This window comes from Equus caballus, chromosome 4 (assembly GCF_041296265.1).
Source record: "Equus caballus isolate H_3958 breed thoroughbred chromosome 4, TB-T2T, whole genome shotgun sequence".
NCBI lineage: Eukaryota > Metazoa > Chordata > Mammalia > Perissodactyla > Equidae > Equus > Equus caballus.
In genome coordinates this window covers 54,138,177-54,161,171 of record NC_091687.1, presented here as the reverse complement: position 1 = coordinate 54,161,171, position 22,995 = coordinate 54,138,177, and the positions used below count along the sequence as shown (strand labels likewise).

Genomic DNA, 22,995 nt, shown 5'->3' with positions numbered 1-22,995 from the left:
CTTTCTACAAGGACACAAGCCCTAATGGATTAGGGCACACTCTAATGATCTCGTTTTAACCTAATTACCTCTTTAAATACAGTCCATCTATCTCCAGATATGGTCACATCCTGGGGTACGAGGGATTAAGACTTCAGTATATAAATTCTTGGGGGACACAGTTCAGCCCATAACAGCTTCCCTCGGTGACTCTCTATCCCATTGTGCCATTTTTTTCTTAGCATTTGTCACTATCTGAATTTATATTATTCCTCTATTTGTTTACATATGTCTTCCCCACTGGAATGTAAGCTCTAAGAATGGAGGGACTTCATCTCTCAGTTTCCTCATGCCTAGAACAGTGTCTAGCTCAAAACAGAAGCTCAATGCATGTTCATGGAATAACTGGAAAGGCAGTGAGGAGAGGGGAATAATTATGGATGCTTTGTCTCAACCTGGGATGGTTTCCGTTCTCCCTTCTGCACTATTGTTTTTTAGTTCTCCTGCTGTTAATGCTTCTATTTTCTCTTCAGATCCTTCAAGGCTTATAGCAAGTCATCCCTCTTTCTGGAAATCTTTCCAAATTCCACAGCATAGATTGAGTTTTCCAGTCTCTGAATCTTCTACAGAAGTTATTGCCTCAATTAATTATTTTGGCACGTCATATCATTGACTATTACTTTTGGTTGCTCTGTAACTGTTTCCAGTCTTCATTTTTGTGCTCCATCTCTCCAGCGAGGTAGTGATATGTCCAAGGGTGTCAACCATCATTTATATTTTGCTTCTGGGTACACTATGGAGTCCTAAATTAATAATGCAACTGAGTTAAACAGGCTTAGATGCAATTTCCCTTCCTTATTTAGAAGCAAAACCTGCACCTCCTGGCAAGGCACCATGAGTGGAGCTGGCAGCTCTGTGTGGTGTGCTTTCTGAAGCATAAGAGAAACCTGCTGCCCTGCCTGCACATTTCTGCACCATTCTCCCCTCTGCATTTGCTCACAGATGTCTAATGGGAACTTTCTGAGAAATTGTTAGGCTGAAAAATAGAGCAAGGAGTTTTTTTAAAAAATTGCTTTATTAAGATATTATTGACATACAAAAAGCTATAGATATTTAATGTTTCCAACTTATGTTTAGAGGTAAGTATACACCCTGTGAAACCATCATCACTATCAAGAGCAAGGTGTTTTAAATGTAAATATCTCTTAGGGGAGGCAAGGTATGACTTACACTCACATTTCCTGGCTGATTCTTGTCTATAAAACAGACTTAATAGAGAGTGGGAAGGGAGTGGATGCCTGAAGTGGGAAAAATGTGCTGAAAAAGGAACCTGAGGACCTGATTTACACTTTAGCCTGAGTCAGTCCTGGCCTGCACCAGCAGGCTGAAGAATTAGACAATACTTCCTTGAGACAGAATCAGGTATGACTGAGTATCTGCTTAGAGAACCATGGCTCAAACTTTCACTCTTAATATGAGCCATACGACCTTAGGAAAATTACTTAACTTCTTTGGGTCTGAGAATCCCCGTCTGTAAAATGGGGTTACTTCTAAGTTTATTGTGAGGATCAAGTTAGTGTTTAATAAATATTAACTATTATTATAGGGCACTTTTCTTAGTTTAAACCATTCTCACTGTATGTAAGAACAAACCTGTTCTCTTAGGAATGGTGGAGGGGGTGAGGGATTGGCTAACTGGCTTATACTTAAGGGATTGATATTCCTTCCCTGTCTGCTCTCTTATTAAGGGGAGTTGTCCTCAAACTTTTGGAGCCAAGGAGCTACTTTTTATGTTCTAGAAGGTTTGAAGTTACCAGCATGTAAATGTGAGGGGAAGTACGGATAATGAAAAATCTCAGAGCAAGTTGGAGTGGGTGTGGGGGTGATGGTGCTGACCTTGTCTCTGAGTGATATTGCCTCAGAGAGATTTTGGAAGGAACTAACTCCTTTACCACTGGGAATTCCATCAAACTATGGAAAGGTGGCTAGCCCTGAAAGAAAAATAGGTCTAAGAATATTCCCATTTTAGAATAAACTAAAGCCCAGTGAACTGACTTGAATGAAAGTCCTACAGAGGAACTCTAGCCAAGTGTCTTTTCACGACTTTATGCTGCCTTTCCCATACACTTCAGAAATGAATTGAACTGAAAAGTGCCGAAACTCAAAGAATATTCTAGAAATCCATGTGGAACGTCTCAGAGGTAGATTTGACCTTGTAAATAGTTTAGAAACACAATGTTTATACTACATCAAGATTTTCAAAGGTCCCATCTACTTTGAGGCCAATTTTACACTCTGGAAACGTACACCTCTTCCTGCTGGCTATCAAAACAGCCTTGAAGTGGTGGGCATAAAGACTCATGGTCATGTAACATTCCTTTTAGACACATATCAGAATATTTGTTATTACATTACTGCCCAAACACCCACAGAATCTCAGGAGGTCAAAGAGGATTAATGTTGCAGAATTTAGTCCCACCCATTTCTCTTTCATTCAAATCAAACTTTTGAAATGATTGCTGTCGGGAGTTGATTTTTGCTTCTAATAAGGGATAAGGGAAAGATGTGTGACCACTCTGGTCTCAGTCTTTGGAGTCAAGCCATATTCTGGAACTGTTTTATTTGGAAACTACAGCTAAGTCATAGCAAGGAAATCATCCAACATGAATTACATGACCCAGCTTGCAGGTGAGGAATGAGAAGGAGTTGGCCTTACACAGTACAACATGTAATGGGCAATCAGAAAGTATCCTATAAAGTGCCCATTAGCTACTGAAGGTTGAAAAATGGCTTGCTTACAGCTGAAGCTGGTAATTTGGGTCAATAAAATTGTCAGATTCACCTATCTCAGCCATAAATCTCATGCCATAAATCATGGTCAATGACCAGACTCTTCTGCATAATTTCCTTAACTGGTCTGTAAACAGTATAAAGTACCTATATTATCTACAGTGCACATTAGATTAGAGGAAGGCATATTTTATGTCAACCACAGGGCCTAAAGGCACTAGTACACAGTAAGAGTCCATTACATGTGCATTAATTTCATAGAGTTTGTTAAAATGATGAAAATGTTTTAATAGCCCCCAAAATATTTATTTTCTTATTTTGCAGAGTAATAAAGCCATTCATCTATTTATTTACTAATTTAATAAATATTTAGAATGCCTAATCTAAGCACTAACTCTCATCCTTACTAATTGAGTGAACTTTGGCAATTACTAACTATTCTGCCTCAGTTTCCTCATGTGTAAAATTAGGAAGATAATAGTATTTACCTCCTAAGGTTTTTGTGATCATTCAATGAATGAATATACATGAAATGCTTAGACAAATAGACTGTCTCAAACATTATAAACATTAACATTAATTATTTTTGGTATAGGACAATGATTATATAGCTGGACATCAAATTACCCTAAAATTTAGTGGCTTAAAACAACACATGTTTATTATCTCACAGTTTCTGTAGGTCGGGAATCTGAGCATGGCTTAGCTGGGTCATTTACTTCACAGGCTGCTATCAAGGTGTCCACTGGGCTGTAGTCATCTCAAGGCTCAACTGTGGAAAGCTCACAAACAAACTTGTTGGCAGGATTTAGTTCCTGAATGGTTATTGGCAAGTAGTTCCCCTCACTTCCTTGCCATTTGGATCTTTCCAAAATGGCTGCTTTCTTTGTCAAAGCATGCAGCTTGAGAAGTTAATAGATTAGAATCAGCTAGCAAGACACAAGTCATGGTCTTTTACAACCTAATTATGGAAGTGATGTTCCTTCACTCTTGCCATATTTATTGATTCGAAGTGAGTCACCAGGTTCAGCTCGCACTTAGGAGAGAGTATTATGCAAGAGTCAAGAAGGGTCAGGGATCACTGGAGGCCATGTTAGAAGCTGTCTACCATAATGATGAACAACACAAACTTAAGGCTTGTGTGTTTATTGGGGAAAACAGACATTAAAAATAATTCTGGAATAAAATACCAATTAAAAATTGTGATAAGCACTATGAGTTGGAAATACAATGTTTGATAATAAATTACCATATTGGTACCTGATTTGAGTTGGCATATTTCAAATGAAGGCATCTCTGAAAAAATAATTTTTAGTTTCAGATTTGAAGGATGAGTAGAGTTAGCCAGGGTGGAGCAGGGAGAGAGATGAGCCCTCTTAGAAGAGTGAACAGACAATGTGTAGGCCTTGAGATAGATGAGCACCAGCAGGTGACCTCTCCATGTGGCTTGAGATTTTCACAGCACAGTGGGTAGTTTCTAAGATAGAGTGCTCGAAGAGAAGGAAGCAGAGCAGGAGCTGACAGGTCAAGCTGCAGGGCATCCCTTCCATGGTATTCTATTGATCAAAGCAGTTACAGGTTCAGACCGGAGTCAAGGGAAAGGGTAATAAACTCTACCTTTGAAGGAGCAGCATGCTTGCACGAGAACTGGCAGAATTGTTTGGGGCATCCTTGGAAAATAACAACCACAATGGGTGATTTTAGCAAGAGTAATTTAGATTCAAGTTCAAAATTGGATGAGAGGTAACAAAGCCTGTATAGATACCTGTTTAAGAAGCTTAGATGGGGCTGGGAGATGAGACTTAGCTGGGTAACTGGAAGAAGGTGGGTTAAAGAGAGGACTTTAAAGTGATGTTTGTATGTTTAGGGAATAATGCTATAGAGAAGAGCTTGAAGATCATGATATAGATGGACCAGTGGTTGAAACAGGTTTCTGAGAGATGGGAGGAGAAGGAATTCAGAACAAAAATTTGGGGGATTGGGCTTAGACAGAACTTTTTCCATTGTAACAGGAAAAAAAGAGGAGAAGGTAGGAGTGGATGCAGGTAGTTGAAGGCTGACTTCCATTGGTTTGGGGATCCCAAGTAGTATAAACCCAGCAACACACACAGAATGCAGAAAAGAAGAGTGTGGGCAAGATGGGAGAACTCTGCACTGCAAAAGGGAAGGGAAGAGAAGAATAAGGGAGTGATCGTAGATACAAGGGAACCCACTCAAGGAAAAATTTTAATTTGTATGTTGCTTCCTCAACAGGTTGTTATTGCAGGATTGATTCTCGTTTTATCTCCGGAACAGGAAACAGCACAAAGAAGGTTTTATTCAGTTGCATGTTCTCTGTTCTCTCCTGTTGGATTTCCTTCTTAAGTTAAGCTAAGCTGGACAAAACAGGAAAAATTTCTTTCAGAAGCAGACAGACCCCAGGCTTTGTTCTTCAGCCCTTGTGGCTTTTTCACTTGTGGAGTATCTCACTGGGTTCCAGATCAGCACTGTGTCCTCAGCTTTGATTAAAGGTTTATATAAGAAACACAGGCATGAAAAAATGCACAACATTGTTTACTGCACCTCATGGTGTCCATTACTTCTCATTTCAGGCCCTGCATGATTTACTCTTTCTGCATTTTGCTCTCAGAACTTTTTCTCTTTTGAAGGAATAGTCTGTTTAATTTTATTGCATAATTAAAATGCCAAAGCAATCACTGTTTTTTGCTTTTTTTTTTTGCATGGGGTGTCAGGGTCTTAGACCTAAATTTAGTACTGCATCTATAGATGGTCATGGCGTAGAGTACAAGAGTACAGAGTTTGAAGTTTTATTTCTCTAAGCCACAGTTTTCTCATCTGTAAAATGAGATATTGTTGAAGCCTATTTTATAAGGTGATTTTGAGGATTAAATGAGTTAATACATGTGAAGTACTAGAATACTACTTGGCATTTGATTGTTTGCTCTATTAGTCTTGATTATATCCTTCAATTTGCAGTGGCTGATTTGCAAAGGGAGAACTTCAGTTTCTGGGCTCTCATTTCTAAAGTAGGTCCACATATGTCCGACATAGTCATCTTTTCATTTCTTTCTTCCAAAACATTTTCCAGAATTTTTTTTTTTTTTTTTGATCTCTCTATCCTTTTCTGTAGGGCCTAGAGTAGATCGTTTCTAAGGAATCTTCCAGTTCTTCAGCCATATGTATTTTATGACTCTTCTCCATGGAGGTAGGGATAAAAGAGAAATATTTATTCAAGGCAATAATATGAATGGTTCTAACTTAACACTGAAGGACTTTTTATTTATTTTTGACCTGGAAAGTGGATTTTAATTTAACACATGATATTCTTCCTGTAAACTTTCTCCATACCTGGTGTGGATGGATGGGCTGAGCAAACACAGTGTTCACTGGCTCATATTAACTCGTAAAGGCAGGGTAAGAAAGCTTCAAAATCTTTAGCGCGTAGGGACATAGAATCTACACGTATAAACAAAGAGATTATTATTTACCATTAGCATGAGAAAAAAACCCAAGGGTGTCCACATCATTTGAGGCACCCAGAGATTTTATTGTTACTTAAACATTGTGTTGTGAGATAATTATTTCCTTGTTCAAATAAAGTTGATGGTCTTTTTTTCTAAAATGTTATAGAGAATTGATACATGAAGTAGAAGATTGGAAAAGATAAACTCTAATGTCTTTTCAACTCTTAATATTCATGCTTTTGTAATCTTGTCTTCAGAGCATTGAGTCTGGAATTTCTCTACTCACTTGTGATGGCCTCATCTGAGATTAGGTAAGTCATTTTGATTTTATAGTGGGGCTGAGTGTCAGGGCATCCCAAACATAAGCAATCAGACCTTTCCCTGTGTGCTCTAATTAATTCCTCTGAGGCCAACTGTAACTGTTGTTTCAAGATCTGGCTCTAAGTGTGCATTCTTTCAGATCACAGTATGATATTTTCCTCTATTTGTAGCTCTATCATAAGAAGGATTATCAAATCCTGGTTAAGGGTTGGCTAGGTTAGTTGTACATTTGCATGAAATCAGGGAGTTTTTTCTTTTTCATTTTGTATCTAGCTTGTCACAAAAGACAAAAGGGATTTCTTCTATCTGAAGTATCAGGAGTTCACTGGCTGTCACCCAAAGCTTCGAATCAGGCTGGGGTCTCCTTACCAGATTTGATGCTTCGTTTGCACTGTTATGATTATTTGGGGCTATACTTGAAGTTAAAGGCATGAGTATGGGTGGAGGAAGGCAGTTATCTAGAGTCTAAGGCATGGGCGTTGGGAGAGCTCTGCTTACATCCTGAATCTTCCAGAATGAAACTCACTCCTTCAGAAAGGGCCAGCATGCTATAAATGTATCAACAGGGTCATACTGACCCTGTATTTAAAATATCCAGATGCACAGATGTCTCAATCCCATTGCGCAGAAAGAAAACACCCAGCTTAGGTGTGCCCAACATCTTGGTAGACAGTACATAATTATTAGAATAGTGGATAATCACTGCCAAGTATTGCTTTTAATGTATGGCATTGATAACCAAAATGGGTCTGGGGCTTTCTCTTTTAATCTTTGACAACGTCACACTTACTAGGAAAGATGAGCAAAAATGTGTGAATTTAGGGTTGCTTTTCTCTAATAATTCTTTTACTAGGCCATCAGGATTTTTTTTTTTTATTATAAACAATCTTGTATTGTTCTCTAATTATTTAACCTGTGGACTAGAAGCGTTTCAATGATAGGTACTTCGCTTCCTTAACTCCCTTTATATCTTAGTGCCTTTTCCAACACTAGCTCAAAAGTAAAATAACTAACTTCTTGGGACTTATTCTTTGATTGACTAAGAAATAGAGTTTGGTTCTAACTGTTAAAAATTGATTAAAGAAGACAATTTAGTTGATACAAACAAACTTTAATACTTCATGAAGTGGGCAGTCTCCATTTGGAGAACTACAAAATGGGGTGGAAGGCAGGAAGGTATTATCGGATAAAGAATAAAGAACAAGGAATGGAAAAATGGAAAATATCCGGTTGGCTGGGGCCACATAGTCAAGTTTGTTTGGATATTTGGGGTGAGAAGGAACAAGAAAATAAGTATAGAGCCCAGCATTGTCTTGGTATTGGGGGATTGGCTAACTGAATATACTGCATTTTGGATCAAGCAGAGCATTTATAGGGACATGAAAGTTCTCTAAGTTTCAGTTTGCTGATATTGCACCTGGGGCAGGAACGGCTCCATCTTGGGCCTAGAAAGTTACTGCAATGCAACTGATGCATTAAAAATCAGACTTTTAGCTTCTATTTCTTCAGATTATACTAGGTGCTCTAACAATTGGAAGATGTGGAATACAACTGCACACGTTCCCCTCGGTGAAGAGTTATTGTGTCAAAATGAGGGGGATAGGGTAGGGCAAGAGGCAGAGAAGAGGCCCAGAATGGGAGTGAGGACCAGCTTCCCCAGGGCCTAGCACATTGCCTGCCTGGTATACGGTGGCCACTGGTAGAGGCTGGTTGATGAATGAATGAATGTATGAAAGCTGAATTAATCTGGACAAACAAGTGGGTTAGTTCCAAATCTTCCCTGTCTTTTCTTGGGAAAGCTGAATTAAATCCAGCTGTTCTTCAGACTGCCAAGCCACTTTTGAGCAAGTTCCTTTCTATTTCTTCCATTTCTATTTATTTTCCCCTTGAGTGCTGAAAAAATAAAAGCCTCACTAATTATTTATTCTTTATAAGGGTTGGCCGTTGTACTTAACTTTTTCTTAATTGTTCACATTCTGCATATTTACTTATTTTTCCTAATGCTCTTCCATTCCCAGTAAGATCTTATTTTGTGACTGTAGTGATTAAAGTGCAGAGGGTTTCCTATCTGGGTCTCGTTATTTGTCCTTTTCACATGTCTCTGCTATAAATTTTCCCTAATACCAATTTTCTTATCTAAGCTGACCACCTCACTGACTATATAAATGTGACTTGGAAGTTTCAAATGACTCAAGACGTTGTATCTCTTGCATTTAGAACAAAATGTTTCAAAAACAGGGATGTGCAATTCAGTTCTTTCTCAGAAATTCTCTTAGGCTTTTAGAATGTATGCACATCAATGAGATTCACTGATTGAATGTGACACCTGACCAGCTGGGTGAGAACATATCTGTAAGTAAATTTTACCCCATGAGCAGCCTCCTGGCACCAATAGGTCTTATAGGCTGCAATTATAGGAATTAATAAGGAAGAACAGAAAAACTCTGAATTGGAGCAGCCCCTGGCATATCCAGCTTTCCTACACCCATTAGCCACATAACTTAAAAGAAAATACATTAGCATTAGAGTCAATTTTAAGGAAAAGAAAAAAAATCCCATTAGTTTATTCTACAATGCTGTTCATTATAATATCTTCCAATACTTGTTCACATACTACTATTTTTAAAATAGTAATGATTATATGATACATGCAACTTTGTATTCTGTTCTTTTCTTGACCTTATTCATATCATTATATTTTCTTTGTTATTATAGCATTTATAGTTTACCTTGTTTCTGCCCTCATTTACCATATCTTCCCCTTTCTTCTTACATATTAGCTAATGTTATTACTACTGCCTAACTTCTAAATTACTTTGCAATACCATGGACAAAGCCAACCAAAGCACAGCCATATTCAAACTCGTTCTATCCATCCTTCTCTTCCCCGCTCTCCCTTCCCCTCTTCTCTTCTTCCTCCAGCTCCTCCTCCTCCATTCCTCTCTCCCTCTCCCTCTCCCCTTCTGGTGCACAGAATTGGATTGATTTAATTAACCATGCTCCTAAGTTAGTAAGAAAATATCGTAAGTCATCTAGGCATAGTCCTTATTTTATGACCCTTCTTTGCCTTGTTCCTAAACTTGAGTCCCATTCACAAAATATTCTGATATTTAGGTGGTCATTTTGCACATTCCCTGACTAACAGATACTTCAGGGTTCCTAGGGCAAGTCATTCCTCTTTTTTTGGAAAGAAGGAAATTTTCTCATATTTTCCACATTCATTGATTGCGCTGGTTTCAGTGATAAATATGGTGGAACAGTGGTTCTCAAATTTTAGTGTGCTCGTTTTCACCTGGAACGCGTGTTAAAACAGATTGCTGGGCCCCAGATTCAGAATCTCTCATTTAGTAGGTCTTGGGTGGGGTCCAACAATTTGCATTTCCAGGTGATACTGATAATGATGTTCAACCACTCTAATGAGGGAACTGCCTCATTAGAGGATTTCTACCTTTTTTATTAAAGCACAGGTGAAAAGGAATTGGGGTTTTTTTTTTAAGGAAGAGGGCTTTGCCTCAGGTCAGAAACCCAAGGATTTACTCAGCCTACATATTGTTCTAAGTCTGGAAGGCACCTCTGCTACCAAAAACCATTTAGCGATACTCGTCAATCCAGGGAGGAGGTATGTGCTTTTACTATTTATTTAGCGATGAGGTCAGGTCTTTCTTTTAATTTATGAGTTATAAGTAAAATTCCACCATAACCCTCTCAGAGAGTCCAAAAATTTAATTGCATAAAGTGAATTCCATAACTTCCACATTAATGAAAGAGCTGTGGAGAGCCAACTTGTAGAAATGTACAGCCAATGGCCTTATGTCTAAATGAGTGTCAATTGCAGTCCAATTATCTGTGGGCTCCATTTTAACATTTTAGTTATTTCTAATCCTTGGTCCCTTTACATGAGGGTAATCAAAAAATAAAACTTTATAAATGTGGAATGCAAAAAAATCAGCTGATTTGGGCTAGCAGTGCAAAACACAGAGGAAGGAGCAGTGTTAAAGCTTTGGCAAGACAGCAAAAGATGCAGTTTTGGGATAAAGAGATCTTCACTTACCTCTCCTCTTTTCCTCCCTTTTCTAGTTCTTTCTTTCTACAGCCATTTATTGCGCGATGAAAAAGTGAACATAAGCTTAACCCATGGCCAGGTAATAGTAGATGTTCAATAAATACTTGCTGCATAAAAGAAAAAATGGACAAAAAGAGGTAGATGTGAAGTTCTGTGGGAGTGGAGAGTGGGGTGATGACATTGTTGCTAAGTGTCATTGTCGGAGCCTTAGGGGACTTTGAGATCGTCCTGCCTCAGATATTACTGCAGGAATGTCATCCCACCATCCAAACTCATGTAGTGATTAGATCTAAGTGTATAGTACAGATCTTCCTGAGAGCATGACACGGTAAGCTGTTAACAATCATTTTAACATGTCGATGTGAATTCATGTTTCCCACGAAATGTGTTATGTCTTGGGCATTTTACAGAGAAAGGCAGATTGGGATGATTAGGAGGGAGACAGGGTGAATTTGGACCTGAGGCACTTCCTGGACAGGCTGCCACCAACAGATACCCTCAGTACCTAGGCTCATAGAAAAAAGACACATGCTCAGAGAGGGTGCACTAGATACTGCAGAGGAAAATTTGTTCACCTCTCAGGGATCAGCCCTGCTCTTAGGGTTCTTTATGCCAGGACCTCACCTAGAGGCCTTTCGTTAAAGCACAGATTGCTGGACTCCATCCTCAGTCATTCTGATCCAGCACATATGGATGGAGCCCCTGAACTTGCTTTTCTAACAAGTTCCAGGTGATTTTGATGCTCCTGGTCCAGGGACCACAATTTGAGACCCATTGCTTCAGTTATTTCTGAGCAAAATGCAGACTTCTCAGTTAATATTTTATCTTTAGTAATGAGGGTAAAAAGATTAGAAATGGCTGTAATATTATATTTTAAAGAAATGATATGGTTTTAATGGACTCAAATTTACTGAGAATGTGTTAGAGACTTTCTGTTCCTCCCAGGAGGGCATATAACTAAAAAAGTTTTTTATTGTGATCAGGTCCAAATAGCAAACTGAAATTGTTTTAAGAAATAAGATTAATAAGTTATGTATTGGGGGAGAAAAACCTGTGGCTGTGTATTTTTGGAGGTTTATTATCTTTCAGGTTTAGTACATAATAATTTTTCTACTCCACTGTACATGATTAGAAAAGGAAAACCCGTCCCCCAATCATGAGTAAAAATGAAGGTTAAAAAGTAACATGGCCAGCGTCTGTGTGTGTGTGCACATGCACACACAATCTTGGAGGAAAAGGAGATCTGTTGTAACATTTCAATAGCACGGATGTTTTAGATAAGTATAAGTCAAGGTAAATATTTAAAATTTCCATCTTAGCTTGGGAAGTCCAGCACACAATAACCAGAAGTTTTCTGTAACAGTAAACAACCTATCTTTTACATCCCTTTTGTGTTTTAACAACGGTTGCTTGAACGTACATTGACTCAGTGATTTTAATCTAAGTAGAAGCAGTCTTTTATTTATTTTCCTTTTGATAAACAGCTATGAGGAGGGGATGCTTTAAATGAGTTTCATGACAGTGACAATAACAATCATCATAATTTATGTTTGTTATCTAGTTATTCAGGATATAGTTTCATATCAACTATTGTTTCTTCTGAATGCCATAAATAAATCAAGATGCTGCTATCAGCTCACTAATGTTATAAGGTCACTTTGAAGTACTCACAAAGCAAATATTATCATATCTGTGTTACATATTGGATCCAGGGATCCTGGATGATAAAATTGGTTCCCTATACTTACTCAGCCTGGGTTAATATAAGAGAAATAATGAAATCAAATAGGTGATACAACAATTTCAGCCAGCATCATGACCAAAGCATGTCAATTACATGGGTAATCGATATGCAGAAATAGATAGGAGATAGGCTAAGAAGCCAAATCAATTGAACAAAATTGTGAGTAAAAAGATTAACTCAATCCAAATTAATTGAGCATAATTGTGGGGAAAAAAAATCAGTTTAGGGTCCTATAAAGTCATCCTAACTCTCTATCTAGTGTACTCTTCACTATAGATACAAGCCTTTAGATATGTTAAGGGCTACAGCTTCCTTACAATCATGTTTACATTTATAAAAAGGAATTATGGAATTACTTAATAGGTGAAATTTCCATGATAATATGTTTAAACACAGAGTGTAATCACCCAATCAGCTGCCTCTGTTGTGGACAGAACATAAGAGAGTTGAAGAACTTACTGTAGATTTAAAAGATAACACCCATCATAATGATAGAAATAAAATTTCAGGCTTAAATTTATATTTATTTTATATTTTTTAAAACCAAACAAAGTGTAAAATAGAAAACCATATTAATGCTAAATTATTTGAAACAGACTAGGAATTTTAGAGGTGTTTAGGGAAGAGGAAAGAAAATGTGACGGGGTCATGGGGGGATGTGAGGTATCAACTTGGCTTTAGAGGAAGGATGCTTTTCTGATAGGAGATGAGGAGGGAAGAACATTTCTACAACTGTCCCCATCCCCCTAGATTAGGCACAAGCCTAAACACCTCTACAGTCTATCTGGCACTGTAGAAGATTGTAAGATTGTGGAGGCCATTGTTGTTGTTGTTATTATTTGCCTACCTAGCAAGCTCTCCCACTGTCCTTTCTTTAGCTACCAGAGTATGTGAGCCAGGTGTAGTCACTTATGCCACCCCAGGCCCTGGGGGCCTAACAACAATCTAAGTGAGGCGTGTAATACAAAGAGAGCCAATGAGCATCCTTCCCCGTGGTTCCTGGGGGCATGAGGCTGGGGCAGCTACCAGTCTTATATCCTGCCAATGGAAAAGGCCAACTTCCAGAAAAAGAGCGTGAAGTCAATACATGAGGAGAAGCAGTGATGAGCTTGAATGATGAGATATAAGAGAAGAAAGGAGAAAGAATCCAGGAGACAAAGAGTCCTTGGAGTGTCACCTTTCTTCAGTCTTGAGCCTACCCCAGTAAACATCAATAACTTCCCTTTTGCTAAATTAGTATGAATTGGATCTCTGTCACTTAAATGAAAACAGGACCTAACCTTTCCATGCAAAATAACCCATAACCATTCTATAGACGAGAGAAATAAGGTAAGTTTTACTTAAGCCAGAGTGAGGATTATAACCCGGGGAGGCCTTAGAAAGTGTTCTGGAGAAGCATGGTTTTCAGTACAGTCTTATATCTTTTTAGAACAAAGAGCATACATTAAACACACCCAGGATACATTTTCGTCAAGGTTTCAAAAGCTATCTAGTTGAAAAGTAGCAGGTCAACGTGACTGTGATGTCAGGAAAGGGACTAATTTGGGGATTCCCAATAGGGCATAGGAGGGGAAGTCTGCATTCTTAAGAGAGTGCATTCTTTACTTTAGTGCTTAAGCAGATGTACAATGTATGTTTAATATGCCAGAAGTCAGGCTTTTTAGTTCAAGCTGAATCAGGTTTGAACCCGAATAGTTACCCCATATGCCTCAGTATGTGAAAATCTCTTGTCATTTCTAACTCTCCTCACCCATCATTACAGCTGGCAAACTGTTGTAGGAAATTTTTTTTTAATGCTCCTTTCTGAATATTATTTCTTTTCACCAAAAGTTCCATGGCACTATTCTCTCCTGTATCGAGAATATAGACTCGATATTTGGCTTAATTTCAAATTTTTCTTAATTTTAATGTAAGACTTTGGCTTAATTTCAAAGCCAAAAAGGATGTTACTGGTGAGCTTCCAGACTTTCAGAGCACTAGATGATCTAGGATATAACCTAAGAGTAAGCTAACATTGAATGTCCTGATCCATTTTGGAGGCTGTAATGAGTTAGTCCCTGAGAGTGACAGTGAGGCTGGGTACCTGAGGGTTACTGTAGATATTAAACCAATTTGCTGTTTTCCTGTTTCACTTGAGGGGCGACTGGGTCTTGAGGATTTGTGGGCTTGTTTTGCAGAAGAAAGAGAATGCCTTCGGGGAGGTTGTGACCCATCACTGGATGGCGGTGCTCAGCAGCTGCTGAAGCTCAGAAGTCAGCTGGCCAGGGGCTTAACAGGAGTGACCCCATTGTTTCTCTGAAGCTTCTCCTGCCAAGCCCCTTCCCTCTATAAAACCCCCTGCTTTCTGTTCTTTGGAGGCAGATTTGAGTGAACCCGTGCTCCTGCCGCCTTGTCTTGGCCAGCTTGAATGGGGCCTTTCTCCATCCCCAAGCACTGATGTCTCAGTGTATGGCTTGCTGCACACTGGACACATGAATTTCAGATTAAGAGGTTCCGTATCAACAGAATTCTTAATATTGTCTAGTGAGAGTGATCACCATCATTGACATCTGGGCTGAATCTAAATTTAAATTTTGGACTCATATGAGCTCAACCTGCAGGACTTTCCTTGGTGAGGATAGGGACTTTCAGAAAAACTAAGTTTTTCTACTTCAACCTGCAGCAGACCAGAAAATGGCCTCATCTGATAAATGGCAGAGTTCACTGTCTTTATAAGTGCATTTCCCAGGTGATTCAGCTGTCTTTTTTGGAGAACATTGCCATTCCCTGGACTTCTTTGCAGCAATAACGGAGCACTAGAATACAATTTCCACATCCTCAGCTGGTTTTCAGGGGCTGGGTTGGTTAGCATTCATGGAAATGCCTTCTTTAATGCACAGAGATAGACTAATCCAGCATGTGTTGGATTCATAGACTGTCATGATTTGTTGGTTAAGTATCTGAGAGTTGGCAGAGTGTTTTCTGCTAAGCAGATATTTTTGAACAGTGAGTTTTATTAGAATGTATTAAAATTCATATGTTTGTCATTAATTTGCAATTAACTCATATCAAGATGTTGTTTTATAAGAGCAATTTAACATCCATAAAACCCTCTGAGTATTTTTTTTTAACATGCTGTAAGTTCCTTTTGACCTTAGAAGACATTAGGTATGGTATCAAAGGCAGCTAACTCCACAGTGAAGACGTGGGTTTGGTGAGAGTAGAGGAGCGCAGTTAAGTGGTGAATGAAGAGCCAATAAAGTTTAACTGCAGAAGTAGCTAACTAGAAACTGAAGCCTGGGTTCCAGTTTAGCAAGTTGTGTGATGATGAACTTGCCTTGCCTTGATCTTCTTTTCTACATAATGGGAGTGACAGGGAGTTGTTCTGAACATAAAAGAGCATAAAATTATAGAAGCATCTTGAAAGATGGGACATGGTTCAGTAAAAGTAAACACTGTTATACTTGTAGTCCATCAAACCTTTCTTCCTCAATTGTGACTGCAGACTTACTTGATATTGAGGTGAATGCTGCCTGTGCCATGCACTCCCCAAGTTATAAACTAACATGGGTCGTGTTTCCTAAACACTTCTCAGTGTCTTTATTTTATTTTTCCATAAATGCAAGGTCCGTGGTTCAATTGCATAAGCAAAGGATTTTGAGTCAGAACTGCATATGTTTGAGACACAGAATTGAAGGCAAGTCAATTATCCTGTTCATTCTATGCTTTTCTTCCTCCTTGAAGGAAAATGGGGCAAAGAAGGGGTGATATGAATATGTGGGGAATTGGCCTACAAGGCATTGATCATCTACCTGCCTGAATCAGAAAAATGGGACTATTTTCTTTTTCAGAGTTATATATTCAATATATAAATTAATATGTAAATATATGTAATATAATCTAACAAATGCATTAATGATGTAATTTTCACCAGAAGTTGTTAGGGTAGTAATCGTTTATCATACTTTAATTTTAGCCTCTTACTCTGTTGAAAAGAGATAATTTTTTCTTTTACTAAACTAGGAAGATTCTTTTGACATCTTTTCACCCCAAAGAATCTTCAGAGTGGAGGGAGAAGGGCTTGCAGCTCCAGGGGCCATGAGTGGGCTGCACCTCCCTTCTTCTCCCTTGGACTCCTGGAGGAGCATGCTGATTTCCCTGCCCCTCCTCTCCTTGTTCCTGATTAGCCTACAGGCTGCTGCCAGAATTTTCCTTCTAAATTACGACTCTGGTTATGTAATTCCACTGAGCATAAATTTTGATGACTCCACACTGACTATTAAATAGAAGTGTATCAAACTGAAGTTCAGAATTCTCTAAAATATGATTTAAACTTCTTTGGCCATCTGATAAGACCCTTTAGCTTTTTATGCTCTGTCAAATTAGATTACTTGTTATTTCCCAGATATAGCCTACTTCCATACCTTGGAAAGCCATTTTTCTCAAATTCTTCTTGTTGACTTTCTTTGTTATGGAAGGCCTATCTCAAAAAGCACCACCTCCCTGAAGCCTGCTATGTTCTCCCAACAGCTATTTGTGTGTGATGAATACTTGTACTTTGGTGTGAGTGAGTGTGAGCCTTTCAGGGGCAGGGCCTGGTGCCTGTCATATTAGTCTTCCACCATATTGATAACCCTAGCATTGATTAAGTAGTAGATCTTCAGTGAATATTTCTTGAACTGCAACTTGAGCTCAAATGCTCTCTTCAACTTTTCTCCACCCACTCACTTCGTTATTGCTATTAGCTGGATCAAGCTCAGGCCTCCTCCACAAAATCTTCTCTGATAAGCTCTTCCAATAGCTTCCTTCATCTACATGAAAGCACTTTATTCTTCTTTTTACTATTTCTCCCACTGTTTGACTTCCAACTCTTATATCCTGCCTTTTGTTCCTCGCTTATTTTCTGATGAGTTGGCTCCCCAAACTGCATTTTAAATTTCTTAAAAACACAGATTAGGTTGCATGCATAGCACCTTTCAAAGCACCTGGAGAGTGCCCTGTTAGAACAGATGCTCAGTTGTTAGTTACTGATTGACCAATCCCAACAGTAGGAGAAATGGCCTATAAGGAAGAGGGGAATTTTGTCATCACTGTGGTTGGGCCCCCTAGAACCTATAGATGTTTTAGACCATTGGGAAAGAAGTAATGATCTTAAGACCAGAATATAGCCTGGATTGATTTACCATGAATCATTATCGAGCAAATCCTATTTCTTATTTTTGGAAAGGTTTGGGATGCACTTAGACTACTTTATTTAAACTAATACAGGTTAGACTTCTCCAGGCTAGCTGGACAGAGATTGCTAAGTAAAACTACTGAAGGCTCTCAGCTTTATCAAGAGAGAAGAGTTGTATCAGTGGAGTAATTCTTCCTCGGGGGATAATGCCTACAATTTGGGTAGCTGCCACCAGTTGAATGGTGATGACTGGCAGTTATAATGAGAAGTACACATCAGTTTCTCTGTGAACTTAACATATTGTAATACACATTCCTGGACCCCACCCACCCTAGGAGTTTCTGATTCAGATGGTTTGAATTGGGAACAAAGCTTTTTTTAAAGCTCCCAGATGATTCCGATGTACACCTACAGTTAAAAGCCACTGGTTTGGAATTTGCCATATCTTGATGCCCAAGAATAGGTTTTCTTCAGGTAAGTTAACTGGAACCAAAGATAGAAAATGAGAAGCACTTGACTTTGCTGCTTCTATATAATTATTTATCAGAAACTTATAGGTATATATGAGCTTTTTTTGCCTTCTTATAATACCTAAGTTAGAGTCAAATAAATGCACACTCCGAAGTGGGAACCCAGGAAGTACTTTGTAATAACTGATACAAGCTCTGGGTATTTAAGAGTTTACTTTCCTCTTATCCTAAAAGAAGGTTTTTAGTATTCTCTGTTGGGGCCTCCTCTGGTACTTTTTCATGGCTCTAGGCCCCTTTCCAGCTATTCCTAACTTCTATTCAAAGGAAAGGTGTGATTTTTCTTCTGGAAGGCTCCCTGTTGCTCTGCAATCCTTAATTCCTCTTGCCTTTGTGTTCTTTTGATCAGTGGACTGCTCCCTGGTTACTGAGCCCTTGGATTCATTCTCATTCTCTACCTCTGGCTCTGAATTGCCTTCTGAAAAGATAGCCTTTTTAAGAATTCCCTCATTCAGAGCCCCATTCAGTTTGTTTATCTTAGTCTTCTTAAAAAGGCTATACACTTTAAAATTTGAATACTTAAAAACCATCAAACAAAGCTGTTTTTAAACAAGATTATATAGATGCTATATGGCTGTTATTAGTATGAACTATGCTTAAAAATTTGTCAGGAAACCACAAGCATTAATCTGGGGGGAGGTACAGCACTGAGTACCCCCCACATCTGTGCCATATTGGTGTCTTCTCTATAAAACAATGTTTCAGCAAAGCCCTTTTGGTGCTTATGTCCATTTAAATGGGGGTTATTGAGTAGAATTTTACTCTAGAAAAGTGTTTTATCAAGATGGAAATTCTATGAGCATTTATTGAGTAGCTCCTGTGCCAGCCATCGTGGAAGGCACAATGTAATTCTTAAATTCTTAAAGCCTCGTAAACAGCTATGATTCATATATTTTACGTAAGAAAATTGAAGATGAGCGAGTTACGTAATTTGCACAAGGTCACTGTAACTGCTTGGTGTTTGTTTCCTCTCCCACTCATTGCAGCTAAGTCAGTAGCCACTTGGCCCACTAGCCTGTGGCATTGAGGTTTAAGACAAATTATAAAGGAGCCAGATTAAGAGCAGCTGTCCATAGCGTTCCTTCAATCTATATGGAGGATGCTAACCTAGCACATTGATGATGCTGATACAATTAGTCAATAACACCAACTAATGTGTCATTTGGTGAACATATGTATTTACTTTCCACACAAATGAATGGCCTCTGGAAAAATGGGCATCTTACAAATCTAACAGGTTTCTTTAGGAGTCACAATTCAGTTAAGGAGTTAATAACTTTTTTTTTTTTCAATTCTGCCTTTGACTTTGTTGATTTGAAGACTTCTTTTCTGACTATGGAACATCTTGGGTAGAGTCTATATACTTCTGGTCAATTTTGATTACTGTAACTCAGTCCAGTTTTCAATTTTCAAGATCAAATCTAACCCAAAGCCCTAAATTTTTCTTGCTCCATCTCTCAGGCCTGAGCACCTCCAGTGTCTTGGAATAGGAGGAGAGAGAAGGGAAGGCGGAAGAATCTCTTTATTCATCTGGCTCTGGTTTAGATGTCTCCTAGTTGGTTGTTGATGTTTCTCTACTGGCCCTGGGTGCCTCTGTGGGGCAGCATCCAAGTGTTGATCTTCTCCTGTGGCGTAAGTGTGTGTTGTCCTCAATACCCAGTTCTCTGATGTTGGAATCCCGTATTTTTCAGCCCCCACGATCCCCACCACCAGCAGTCTAGCCACAGCCTCCTGCTGCCACAATCCAGCCTTCAGCCAGCACTCGATAAACAGCTTGCTTGGGTAAGCTTCCATAAAAGACAGCTGGAGGACAGCTAATTTCTGCATTGTCCATTTGGCCCTTAGGAACTCAAGTATCTTTTCCACTTCAATAGTCTCCTCTTTCCACCATAATCTCATTCTTATTCTCTTTTCCTTTGCTCAGATAGGCAAAGGCTAAGTTTACCAACAAATAGCATCCCTTCTTGTAGGAAAGCCCTCTTGGAATTGTCTCTAATGACCTTCCTACCCTCCAGGCTATCCAGAGAAGAGAAACAGGCCCCACGTGGAAGAGGGGCATTCCGTCTCACTTTGTATTCAAGGCCAATGTCTTCACCTCACCCTGCTTTTCTAGTGTAAGTCATTCCAACCTCGCCTGCAATTAGAATTACCTGGAGAACTTAAACTTCAATTGCTTAGAATGGTACCCCAGACCAATTAAATAATTAACTCTAGAGGAGGCATCCAGGCATCAGATTCGCAAGCTCCCAGGTGATTCTAATGTGTAGCCAAAGTTGAGAATCCCTGTGTATAGATTAAAAGTGGGAGTGAGAATGATTTTCAGATCACCTGGTTTGGCCACCTCTTAATAAGCCCTGGCAGGCGTTGCAGGTCTCTGCAGGTGTCGACCCTTCTTTGAAAGTGTGGCTACTTCTCTTCTGTTTCCAGCTGTGGTGCCTAGCAGATCATTCAGGGAAAAATTCCCCTCAACATCCTGTTGTGCACGATGAAATGACATCCTCGAGTATAGAAAGTGAATTGAAGAAAGGGCTTGCTGCCTTCCTCAGCTGTGGCCCTTCGAGGGAGGTGCCCAGAACGTGAAACAGCGCCAAGTGTTTGTGCTGTGGACGAGTTATACGAAAGGGTGCAGGCAGCTTGCTTTCTATTCCTTCGTTTCCAGGACAAATAAAAGCAGACACTGCATGTGGTTATTTTTTGTTCTCTCTCTCAGTTTGTTTGTTTAAGGAATGCACAAGGCTGAGGCTTTTTTGTTGTGGTTTAACTAGTCTTGGTTTTGTTGTGGTGAGATGCAAAATGAGTGTAGCCAAGGAGAAAGAGAAATTCCATCTGTGAAAATGAGAAACACAGCCAGCCTAAAGTTGGTGGAGAAAAGGAAGCATTTTCATATAGAGATAGCAAAAAGCCTCAGTGCCTGGGATCAGGAAAGCCTGTCTTGACTGTGTTGGAACAGAATTTTCAAAGTGAAAAGAACATGGGATTTAGAGTCAGGAATCTTGTGTTCTGGACTTGACTCTGCCACTGACTGGTTTAGAGAGACAGTGGTTAGTAACCTGACATGTGGAGTCCACACTGGCCAGCCTGGGAACCGATCTTGCTTTACCACTGAACAGGGGAAGTCTCTTAACTTCTCTGTGTCTCAGTTTCCTCATCTATAAAATGAGGACCACAGTGGCACCTACATCAAAATTGTTATGAGGATTGTCGACGAAAATAATCCATATCCAATCTATAAATGAAAATTTGGGTGAGTTTATTCTGAGCTTAAAATCTGAGGATTATAACCCGGGAGAGTCTTTCCACAAAGGAACAGAGCACTCCAAAGAGGTGGGGGGGTATACAGGGTCGTTATATACCCTCAAAGAGGATGTTTCACATATGATTGGAATGTCCCTTTTACAATAGTCTCGAGACTACTCTGTCGGCACAGCCGATTGATGGAAATAGCAGGTAGGTCTTCTGTCTCGGTGAACACAGCAGGGTGGCAGTCTCTTGTCTCCAGCTGGGTGGTCACAGGTGAGCTGGGAGGCGAGTGCAGCAATCAGTTCCTAGCCTAAGGAAAAATGCTAATGTCGGGGGGAAGTTGCATCTTTATCTCAAGGGCCTTTGTTCTGGCCATAGGAAATGTCTAAGCAGATATGCAATGCGTGCTCAATAGCCAGTCAGTCCCTTTTGGAGGAAAAAAAGAGAAGTCAGGCCGAATTAGGTTTATACCAAATGGCTTCCTCATATACTCCAATATATCCTATTGCTTGCCATTTTTATTTGTCAGGATTAAATGGGTTCATATTCTAAAATGCTCTATGTAAGCAGTTGTTAGATAAAATAAAATTAATTAAATTTGGGCAACTCATTGGACCTTGCCGCACTTCAATTTCTTTATATCTAAAATACAGAGCCAAATGTCTCTGAGTTCTCTCCCTCTGGTACAATCTGGTGATCCTACATAGGTTTGGTGCTTTTCACTTTCCTAGTTGCTTTTTTCTTTATTTATATGCAATTGTAAGGGACTGAATGTTTGTGTCCCCCCAAATTCATATACTGAAATTCTAACCACCAATGTGATGGTATTAGGAGGGGAGGCCTTTGAGAGGTAAATAGGTCATGAGGGCAGAGCCTCATGAATGGGGTTAGTGCCCTTAGAAAGAGACCCCAGAGTGCGCTCCAGTCCTCTTTCTGCGAGGTGAGACTACGTTGAGAAGTCAGAAGTCTGCAACCTGCAAGAGGGCATCTCTTTTCCTTTGCTCAGATAGGCAAAGGAAAATCATCCCGGCACCCTGATCTCTGACTTCCAGCCTCCAGAACTGTGACAAATGAATTTGTTATTTATAAGTTGCCCAGTCTATGGTACTTCATCATAGCAGCCAGAATGGACTGAGACAATGATTTAACACTCCAAACTAATATATAAAACTAATACATAAAACTAAATGTAACAATATAATTTCACCGATGGGATTAAGGGTATACCATAACTTTGATTTATTTAAAAAATATAATAATTATTATTACATAATAATGATTTGCTGTTCAGGAAGACCAGTTCTTGAGTATGAGGAATAGTTCCTTATAATGAATTTACATGAAATTAGAGAATTGCATGCTGATGAGGAAAAGTAACCAGTGTCCTCCACAGTCAAACCACAGACTCACGATGTCTGGCCTCCATGTCTTGGTTCCCACAGCTCTTTGTGCTTGGAATGCCCTTTGTCCCCAGTGGTGTGGCAGAGAGCAAGCTATCCTTCAGTGACTAACTCAAGTGCCTTCTTCCCCACAGCTTCCTTGATTTCTCTGGTTGGAAATGACTGTTACCCTTTCTCCCTTTCTGAGCTTGAGCTCCTTCCATAACTGCATTAACCTCTCTTGTGCAAATTTTGCATCATACTCTGAACTACAGTTGTTTGTATGCTTGCCTTTGGCCTTCCCCTTAGCTTGTGGAGCTTGTGGCTGTGTGG

At 39.4% G+C, this 22,995-nt stretch overlaps 1 long non-coding RNA gene across 2 annotated transcripts in view; it reads left to right on the top strand.

The window, feature by feature from the left end:
• The window catches only part of LOC138923755 (uncharacterized), a 62,436-nt gene that overhangs the window by 15,997 nt on the left and 23,444 nt on the right, over window positions 1-22,995 (top strand). For both annotated transcript variants that reach the window (XR_011437837.1, XR_011437838.1), the window contains one exon: window positions 6,491-6,544. This is a non-coding gene — a long non-coding RNA (uncharacterized lncRNA). The remainder of the gene's footprint in view (window positions 1-6,490; window positions 6,545-22,995) is intronic.